This window comes from Harpia harpyja, chromosome Z (assembly GCF_026419915.1).
Source record: "Harpia harpyja isolate bHarHar1 chromosome Z, bHarHar1 primary haplotype, whole genome shotgun sequence".
NCBI lineage: Eukaryota > Metazoa > Chordata > Aves > Accipitriformes > Accipitridae > Harpia > Harpia harpyja.
This window is the reverse complement of record NC_068969.1, coordinates 15735488-15746421: the sequence shown is the minus strand read 5'-3', so window position 1 is coordinate 15746421 and position 10934 is coordinate 15735488. Positions and strand designations below refer to the sequence as shown.

The 10934-nt window shown below is 39.9% G+C and overlaps 1 protein-coding gene across 4 annotated transcripts in view; it reads left to right on the top strand.

Annotated features, from left to right (window-relative positions):
• Positions 1-5106: 5106 nt before the first annotated feature.
• Positions 5107-10934, top strand: part of FHIT (fragile histidine triad diadenosine triphosphatase) — a 632955-nt gene continuing 627127 nt past the window's right edge. For 2 of the 4 annotated variants that reach the window (XM_052778553.1, XM_052778548.1), the window contains exon 1: positions 5107-5198. The gene's annotated coding sequence lies outside the window, so the exon portion shown is untranslated. The remainder of the gene's footprint in view (positions 5199-10934) is intronic. The other 2 variants (XM_052778551.1, XM_052778549.1) reach the window with 2 other exon arrangements.

Here is a 10934-nt window from a genome sequence, read left to right as displayed (position 1 = left end):
CAAAGATTGGTCTTTGCTCATTCAAAGTACATTGTTAACCATCTAAAGAATTACCTAATTTATTTAGTCTGTACTGATTAACTTCATTCTTGATGGACACAGCTGCTATTGCATGTGACGACAAATGAGACTCCCTGCTATGCTGCAAAGTTTTCTGACTAAATTGGCTGGTTTCCTACTAGTCTCAACAGCCACGGAGAGCAAGAAAAAAACAGATGAAAGAAAAACCCCTAATGAGTTAGAAAAATATTAACAGTTCCCAGAATTTCTCCTTCATCTTTACCAGTTAGCTGAGGGATTGTAATTTAGGACTTTGTGGTTTGGTGGGGTTTTTTTGCTGTTCCTAAAATTTGAATTCAAGTTATCAAGCTGTGTTGATTTGAAAATTGGTGTTTATATTTTATTTATTGTATTGTATGCTATGACATATGTCTACGAACCCACATCAATTAACGAGTTTCTTTTTCAAGATATGAGTGTTGTTTCAATTACCCTTTTGAAATTTTATTTGTGGCATGCTGTAATTACACCTTGCACATATATTTTGTAAAGTTTCCTATTGAACTGAGAAACTATGCATTGTGTTCACAAAAACCAGTTTGTTGTGTTCGCTGTATTAAGCATGCTGTGAAAGCTTGTCCTTTCTGCTCAAAATGTAAATTGGACATAGCTAATTGCATCTGCTGCTGGTGATCATGTTCAGTGAGTGCAGATTTCTGGAGGGAAACGTGCCTACGCTTCTCCTCATGCTTAGATATAACTGTGAGTCCTCCTTTAGATATGCTTTATTATTGGCAGGGTTAGACTTCCTTGCCAGTGATTCTTATGAGAAACAAAAACATTTTGTACTCTACTTGTTGATATAAAACTGGAAATGTTTTTCTGTGTTGGATGTAGAATACTTCTTATTACCTTCTGTGCAAAAACCACTTCCCAAAATCTTAAGTGATGAAACTCTATCCTTAAAGTAAAAGTAACATTATACTCTTATACTGTTTGTAGACTCTTTCAGTCAAAAGAGAGGTACAACACGAAACGTAAAGAGAGGCTGCAGTTCTGTGGTCAGCAGCTGCAGCTGCTGAGGTAGTGAAGAGGAAAGTTCATAAAAGGATGTGGTGCTCTTATTGAAAATACAGAATCATTTGTGGATGCCTTGTGGGTGCAGTCACGGGAAATGCACAGGGTGTAAACTCAGCAGACATCTGGTGATGACAAGCTACCAGAGAGGAATTAATGACTGGCTTCACAGAAGGGGCTGTTTTGGTTAGATGCAGTATCATTGTTACTCTGCCAAAAACATGAATACTGTTCCCGGTTTTGAGGAAAAGAGAAATGACTAATAGTGAGTTAGAAGAAACAGCCAATTGGTCTTAAAGAAGTAGTTGTTGAGTTGACCAGTGGATAATACATTGCAGCTTGAAGAAAATACTTAGAGTAAACCCGCATCACAGTAATAAAGAAGAAGTCATGAAAGTGAAACTGTATTAAGGCCTGAGACCCAGCTTCCTTAAAACAGTGGTAATCCAGCACAGTATATTCTCTGGATTCCATCTTAATAAAACCAACCAAATATAGCTTTAGGATTGAATACTAAAAAAAGAAAACAATGAAAACTTCTTACAAAAGTCCTATGGTGCTTTGTTGCTTTTCTGATGGCTATATACTAAGGTGTCATCTCACAGATGTTTGAGGATTGTGAATAATGTAATTTCATATAGAAAGAAGAAATAGACACACACTTTAAATCTCAGAACCCAACAGAAACAGACCATAAGAAGAATCACCTTGTTTTATGAGGGATAACAAAACTGCAAGATTTTTATTTATTAATACCATTGTTACTTCTTCAGAACTATTGTGTTCCTACTTCTTGGATACACAACAAATGTTAAGGCAAAAGGCAGAAGAAAGTTTGTTTGAAAATACATGTTATGTAACATCACAGTTCTAGGACTTGTAATTTAAGACAAAAATAGTTTCATAGTGGAAACCACAGAATTCACTGAAAAAATAAACTACAATTCCCATGCATCACAGAGCCAGAGAGACTCTCATGTTATCACTTTGCAGGTAAAACAACTTCTATAAGGACTTGACTTACTGAAACTGCGAGATGGGCAAAGACAAGATATTAAGGGCCCATGCTCCTGCTAAGGATTAGAGGGAGAAAAAAAAAATTGTTTCTGCATAAGTATAAAGCAGCTCAGTATAAAGGAACAAAGTGAACTGTCCCATCAAACAAATAAGCAGTAGTGAGCTAAAAGAATGTTTTCCTGGGATCTCTACCCAGCTTTTCTTGAAGAGGAGATTTCATGTGCAGTTGAATGTTAGAAGCAGATTATCTAGAAACACACTCCACTTTTGCTTATGATGTATTGCATTTGTTTTTCTCTGTTAATAACAGAATATTAAATCTATTTTTTGGTAAGCAAAGGCTTCTGCTGTAGCAGTAGCCCACCTCTTCATGTGGTTTTTACACATTTTAGCAGTTGCAAGTATTTATGTAACACATAATCTCTGGTTACAGACAGAGGTTGCAACGTTAGAAATGGAGAATTATGACTAGAGCTATTCAAAGAGATTAGGATTTGCAGTTTGTTTTCAACACTGTTGAATAACATTCAGGGTTGGTTTTTTTTCTTTTGTTGGTTTTAAAACTTTCTGACATATTTAAGCAGATTTTCTGATGTGCTGCCTTACTGAAGTCTCAAGTCTTTTCAGCGTGTACTTCAACATAGTGTTTGTTTTCACAGTATCACAAGAGTGTGTCTGAGACAACAAAACAGTCTTAAATTTTTATCTTTGTTTGCAGACCTCAAAAGACGGAATGTTTTTGAATACTATTTTAAAATACTGAGTAAACAAGGGACAACACACATAAAAGGATAAATGAGCATATTTTCATCAGGGTGTGATCACCCCTTGATTTGAATGGAGTTCTATCTGCAAATGGCAGTGAAACTGTCTATATAGAAGTCTGACGCGTTTTGCTTTTATTAGTGATATAGTCTCCTTAACAATTAATGGCAGTAAAGCATGTCATGAAGGGAAAATTAAGATCCTTACAGAGTGGGATGACCATAAAAGTCAAATAACTTAAAGGCAGAAAGGTGACGCAGATTAGGCAGTTGAAGTGAAGAGTTGAAGACTTCACTGTCTTCATGTTCCTTAATGACAAATCGAGTCAATTTGGGGAAACGCAGTCGCTGCTATTTGCCTGCTGTACTATTATGTATTAACTCAGTTCACCGAGATCAATAAGACATGAGGAAAACTACCAAATCAGTGCAAGGTAATAAAATCAATGCACAACTGTAATGCCATTAAAAACACTAGGACTTCATGCCAGGACTTCAGGAAAGTACAAAGCAATCTTTAGAGAGTCAAAATTTACTACACAGAAATTAGCATTTGCAATGACCTGGTAATTTGAGGGAAAGGTCTGTCTGCCATCCAGGGTGTAACTGTAGAAAGTAATCATTAAGAAATATACAAACTGACCCTGTGATGGCAAAACACTTCACTTGTACTAGATATGGGAATTGTACACACTGTATTTGCTTTTGTAAACAAAATGAGTGCTCAATATGTTTCTCAGGATCAAGTGGATATAGGAAGAGCAGCCAGCAATGGATTATCAATTGCATAATCCCAGAAGACAGGTGTACGCACCGTAAAAGGGACATATCTGGGGTAGATTTGCAGACAACTGACACAAGGGAGCTGTCACTGTGCACTGTCACAAAGGGCTGGCAAAACATGTAACAGCAGGGGGAATTAATGCTGTCACCAGGATGGAGTGATTTTTGGGATTAGGCAGAGGACTTTGCTGTATGGAAGTACAGATACCGAGGCATCATCCATGGCAGTGGCATCAAAAGGCAATCTTGGCTTTCTGTTGGCATTAAGTAATAATGACACTTGATACCACATTCATGGATTGGTGACAACAATGTCTTCAATATGACTGTACAGGATAAGCTATGATACTTGCAGTACTGGTCATTATTTGTGGCAGTATTCATTAATACAGCAATAAGAAGAGTGCCTTGCATTAATTCTCAGTGGTATTGGCTCCAGCAAATACATCAAACCTGTCTTCCATTTGTTATACTCATTTCCTTTAGAATATAAAATAAAGTTCAAGGTTTGGGCTTGTGCCCAGCATATCTGATTGCCTGAAGCACTGGAATAACTGTGATGTTCAGTAACTTCATTCCTCTACAGCAGATATACACAAAAGTAGCTATGTAAGAGAGCTTTCTAAGATACCAGACTGAAAATGAACTCTCCTACAAACCAAAGACCCACTAGAAACCTGTGTTTTTGCTGTAAGACCTTGTCTTCACTAAGAAAGCTCAGTCCAACTGAACTAAAGGAAGCTACTAATCATGCTTTTTCCTTTTAGGAAAAGGGTGGAAGGACAAATACTTAATGGCAGCAGCTAATCACAGTGCTGGATGCACTGCTCTGGAAGGTGCCCACTGCTGCAGAGGGACTCTGATACTGAACCGACAAGCACCAGCATCCATATGTGTGCCAGGGAATTCAACAGACATATTACCACTGCCTCCTCTGAGACAGGGAGGGATGAAGTCTCACTATCACTACATAGAAACTAAAAATTAAAGCCACTTGAAAGAAAGGAAAATTGATGGTAGCGTTGTAACTGTCTCCACTTGGGCCAAAAGCGGATACCCAGGCAACAGCTTAAGTGTGGGACACACACCGTAACACTACTTTCCCTACTTGTAACAGCGTGACCTATTGGTAATGCTGAGTCAAGGGGGCACCTACACAATTTGTGAGACTTTTCCCTACCGACTCGTTTCGGGCACAGCTGAACCCAGGCACGGCTTTTACCGCCCACAGCAGAGCCCCAGTTGTGCTCCTCAACTCACCAGCTGTAAGCCTCCCTCTTGTGGGCTGCAACCCGGCGCAAGCTGAGGGGCGGCCACTGGAGCGAAGCAGCCGCTCTCCTCACGAAGCGCGAGCGACACTCCCTCCCCCGCTAACGGCCGGGGCGGGAACGCCGTCCCGCCACCCACCACCACGCAGCCGGACAGCCCCGGCGGCCATTACTTGAGTGGCGAACCCTCCTCCCCGCCCGCCCCTTGGGCTGCTACAGGCCGGTGCCGGCGCGCTGCGGCAACACCCCCTTTTCGCCGGCGCAACGCATGCGTGTTAGGAGAGGGAGTGTAAGTGTCCATTTTGTGTTCCTTTACTCCTCCCTCTCCCTTCTTGCGCCGCTGAGCTTTCCAGCGGGGAGGAGGCGGAGGCGGCGGCGGCCGCGAAGCAGAGCTGGCGGGGGGGGGGGGGGGGGGGGGGGAGTGCTGTGCCCGTCCCCCGCCGCCTTACTTCAGGGCCGGCCGGCCGCTGCGCGCGGGGCTGCCGCGCGCTCCCTGAGGCGGCCGCCGCCGTCGCTTTCTGTTCCCTCGCCCGCCGCCCTGCGCCGGGGCTGAGGCCGACTCACTGGCCCTTTCGTCCCCCTCTTCCTCCCGGCTGGACGTTGATAAACTGTAATGGGAGCATTTCTGGCTCGTTTTTAAGTGTTTTATTTGCTGGCGCCGCTTGGCCGTCTCCCCTCGCTTGGGGCTTGCGTTCGGCGGTTTGCGGAGGTGGCACCCACTCGTTCTCTGCGGCGGCGTTTTCCGGTCTCGTCCGTACCCGCGTGCTTTTGATCTCTTGGTGATCCGTGGGAGAGGTGGGGGAACCCGCTTTGGGGACAGATACGTAGTGGGTTAAAGCAAGTTAACCTTCGTGCCCCAGCAAAACCAAAGCAGTCATTGCAACGACCTGCCTGTGTTAGGGTTACAGAGACTCTGGCCGATCACTTGAATTTAAATGTAGGTCTAAGGTAGTAACACTTAAAATCATAGAATCATTTCGGTTGGAAAAGACCTTCAAGATCATCAAGTCCAACCATTAACCATGCCCCCTAAACCATGCCCTGAAGTACCCTGTCCACTCGCTTTTTGAATACCTCCAGGGATGGTGACTCAGCCGCTTCCCTGGGCAGCCCATTCCAATGTTTGACAACCCTCTCAGTAAAAAAATTTTTCCTAATATCATTTTAGGTGCTTTACCCACTTTGTCCAAGTGATCGATCTGGTGCTTTTGTACCAGTTCATAAAGGATTTTAGCTGAACCTGGGTGGACTGGGTGACAACACGATACATATAGCAAAGGGGTTGTGTTTTTTGAAGGATAGCATGTGTCCAAGGAAGAGATTAATTTTAGAGATTCTTAATAAGTCACCTAGGAAATGAGTAAAACCAAGATGGAGAACTAAAAAAAAAAAAAAAAGTCATCTCATTCTTGGTTCTAGGCTAGAACTGAAAAGATGTAAGCTCAAGGATGTTCAGGTGAAAATTGCTTTTGAGACAAGAGGCAGCTTAGGCTTAAATTATTTTTGTGGGATTTAATGTAATTAAAAATCTTAAATGATAACATTCTTAAAAAGAGGAAAATGCAAAGTTCAGTTCAAAGAATAATTGCATGCAATATGTCATCTGTAAGCAGTTTTCTGAGTAATTAATTTTTGAATGTTGGATGTTGGTGATTCAAATAAGGCATTCCAGGGCATGTGCTAAGATCTTGGCTACTTAATTTTAAATTGAATCAGTGAAATGTCTAATGGAAAAGTGGCATTAAATACTTTGCCTTTTTCCTCAGGGCAAGATGTCTTTTATCTCCAATAAATAGCAGGCCCCCTGATTTCAGAATCTGCTTTCATATTTCCCCTCAAATGCATTTTTAGATATTCTGAGTAGTTTTAAATCTTTGGATGACAGCAGAGTACCATTGCTGTCTTTGAAAGTTACATTCTGTGTGCTGTAAAGAAATTCTGTACACACACACTGTTTTTTTCCTGTGAGTGTTAGGCATAGAGTGCTGGTAAAAGCTGAATTTAGTTCACTTGTCAATTCTGCCACTTGCTATGAAACCTGTAGTTGTATTTCTTTCAGCTTGTTTATTTTTTTTTCCCTTGTAAGATATTTGGGCAGAAATGTTGCTAGTTTCATTCAGTGTGAGCTGTTATGTTTCCAAGTATAGCACTTCTGATGCAAGTTCTAATTAAATCTCTTCAAAACATGCTGTTTATAATAATGCTAATTTAATTGGTATTATAGTCTTGAGAAAACTTAGAATAATCAAGGCAGCAATATGTGAAAACTGTGGAGCCTACTTGTTTTCATTTACTTATTTATTAAACATTTTTTTAGTTGAGTCCATTTTTCAGATGTTTGTGTTCAGCTTCTTGTAATTTTGTTACCTTTATTGTGGTTTATGTCTCAGTCTCTGAGTGCAATGAGAAGAGTGTGTTAAACTAAGGCTGTAGTAATAGTCAAATATTTTAGTTTGACAGCCTTTGACTTGTCCGTTTGCAGTTTCCATTGACTTTACTAGTGACCAAATTAATATTTTTACATGTTGGGAAAACTGGAGGCTATAGAGATGATATTGGAAACAATGGCTTGGGTCAACTCATATAACTTAATGTTGAGCACTAGATTATCCACTTGTCTTGCGTATTACAACTGTGTACGTACTTTATAGGATTTGCCTTGTTATAGTTACAATGTGTAATCCTCTCATATTCATTTTGTCATCTGTCACATGAATCCTTTTGTGAATTTGCAGTAAATAGAATTACTCAGTTTTATATGTCAAAGTCATTTTTTCTTCTCCAGTGTCTGCAGCTTCGTTTATGTCAATTATGTTTGTTTATATAATTTTAGGTATTTATAATTTTGTCTATTTCTGCAAAAGTTAAAAATATTGCCACTTTTCAACCTTGTCAACTGATTTGTGTATAGAATGTTGTTAGTGTGTCTATAAACAGCCTCGGACAAATTGGTAATGTTTACTACAGAGGCCCGAATGTTGATCTATTAAGTCTGTGAGAAAACTGTTGTTGACTTCTATAGCTCAAATTCTGATACTAGAATGATTACAAAATGCAAGTTGATTATTTCCAAATACTTTGGTGCTATGTAGACAATGTTTTATTTTGTGCATTAACATTAATTGTTTTTAAGTGGAACTTAGGTTGACCAGTATCATCCGTATTTTCTCCTTTTTTTTAATAATACCTTAAATGTCTTGTTTGCCTTTCTTTGCACTTACATTTAAATTATTCTTACAGGGTTACATGTTTCTGTTGCTCTGTTATTTCCATAAGCTCTAGGGGAAGATGGATGCTTTAAAGAAGGTCTTAATAAATTATCTTCATTCTTCTTGACTTTCTGTACTGCACCAGTTATTTATCAAATAAAACTGTCAGATATGTTTGGCATAATGTGTTCTTTGTACATCCTTGTAGTTTATAACTCATGTTTTCTGAGTGCAATGTTAAAATGTGTATGTAATTGGAATTTTTTTTAAAAAAAGGCCTAACCAAATCTGGGTTTGGTTTATTTGGTGATAAAATGCCTACTGGGTTCCTTTGGGTGGTTGAGTCTACATGAGGGAAATATGATTGTTCTTAAAGCTACAGGGTAATTCTGAATATCCATAGTAAATATTCAATGTCAGAATTTGAAGCCTTTCACTTCCAAGTGTTTTTAAGTTTTTTTTATAGTGAAGTAGTTACCTCTTTACATAATAATGTGCACACAAAGTAAGGGTAAAATTGGGTTGTATGAGAAGCAGCTTCATAATGTTCAGCACTTAGAAAGTTTTACTAGTAAAAATGAAACTTGTGTTAGTTGTACTTGATTCCCATGCTTGTTTTGGTTGTATCTGTAAACTGGATCTAGTCCTGTTTATGACTAACCCATCACTTTCTATAGAATCATAGAATCATTTCGGTTGGAAAAGACCTTCAAGATCATCGAGTCCAGCCATTAACCATGCCTCCTAAACCATGTTCTGAAGTACCCTGTCCACTCGCTTTTTGAATATCTCCAGGGATGGTGACTCAACCACTTCCCTGGGCAGCCCATTCCAATGTTTGACAACCCTCTCAATAAAACAATTTTTCCTAATATCTAACCTAAATCTCCCTTGCCTCAACTTGAGGCCATTTCCTCTTGTCCTATCTCCAGCCACCTGACAGAAGAGACCAACACCCACCTCACTACAACCCCCTTTCAGGTAGTTGTAGAGAGCGATAAGGTCTCCCCTCAGCCTCCTTTTCTCCAGACTAAACAACCCCAGCTCCCTCAGCCGCTCCTCATAAGACTTGTGCTCCAGGCCCCTCACCAACTTGGTTGCCCTCCTCTGAACACGCTCCAGCAGCTCAATGTCTTTCCTGTAGCGAGGGGCCCAAAACTGAACACCGTACTCGAGGTGCGGCCTCACCAGTGCCGAGTACAGGGGAACAACCACCTCCCTGTTCCTGCTGGCCACACTATTTCTGATACAGGCTAGGATGCGATTGGCCTTGTTGATGCAGTCTTACTGGTGAGTATACAATTAAAATTTGCTTGTTCTTTCAAAAGCCAATAAGTGACTCAGCTGCTGAAGGAGCTTCTGCAGAAGTCCTTAATTAAGACTAATTCCCCCTCCCCTCCCTTAAATTTCAAGGCACTATATTAATTGTATTCCTACAAGGAACAGACTGGAGAGTTCTTGTTAAAAAGAGCACTCCTCTACAAGTGTTTAGATTGTGAGAAGGAATCCTGTACTATAAAAGGACCCTACACGGAGGTTCAACAGAATGTAATTGGTCAGGGACATGTATTGGAGCAGGAGGGCTGAGGTTACCTTCAGAGAGGAGCAGGTATATAGATAGGTTCCTGCAGATGGTTGTGGTAACAGGGTGAAGAAAAGACTGGTTTTGAGTGCATTGGACTTTGTTATTTTGGAAAATACCACCCTGCCCCCAAAAGTTGAAATCATTAACATAAGAAATCCTATAGCTAGACAGCACGATGTATTGAGGGGCTATTTTCTATTTTACTTGTTTCCCCTGCCTTCAGGTGAAGTAGAGATAAACGTTGCAAACTTCATGAATATTTTCATGGATATTCAGTTTTACTTATGCTGATCTTTTGCTGTTCTTGTGATATTCCACCAGAAGTGGATATCGTTGTGCTGAATTTCAAGGATTGGGACAGTAATTAGATGATTAGTTAGCTATGTTTTAATAGAATTATTATCTATGCTCAGCCAGAGAATTTGCTTTGATCGGCAAATGGAACATTAAGGAATCATCCTTAATTCTTAGTCTGGTTAAACTTTAGCTTGAGGTGGTGTTGAAGAGGATCTTGATCAGCATAGCAATTATTCAAATGTAGGAAAACTAGCATTCTGGTGGCACATCTTGCAGTAATCGGATTATTATAATTGTGGACAGTATGTTACTGACATTTCTAAGGAAATGCTTTGTTGACCAGATTCCTTTTTACTGCAGTAATTAGAAATTTCTTTTTCCTCCCGTCTTATTTCTTATATATAGAGTGGCGTCACAGACCAAGCAGAGTTCAAAAAAAAGCAAGTTTTCAAAATGAATAGACAAAATACCTAACACTATTTTTGAACTTAATTTTCCTTTGTTGACGCTTTATTCTTGTTAAAGTCAGCTGCTGATACTGGACCTTTCCATTCCTACTTGCTTTTCCAGATCTTACAAGATTACTTCAGCTTGCTTCTGCCAGTTGTTTTGTTTAAGTTACCAGGTTTCAGCTTCCGTGGAGCAGAAGACAGGGAATATAGTGTTCTGATGTACATTTTGAGTGAAATGTTCTCTTCACACGTATTTGTAATGAAGACTGAGGAGTACACAATGTGTATTTTAAAATACTTAAGGTAAAAGTAAATTAGAGCACTGACTCCTGTGAAAAAAGGAAGAGGAGCTTGGGAGTATATGTAACTGTATAAATAGTGGTGTATGTCTGTTGGCCCTGGTGCCACTCTTCTGGCAGGAATCCCTAGATTACAGTTTATTCTTGCTTTATACATACACAGCACAGAAATGGTGATTCTGT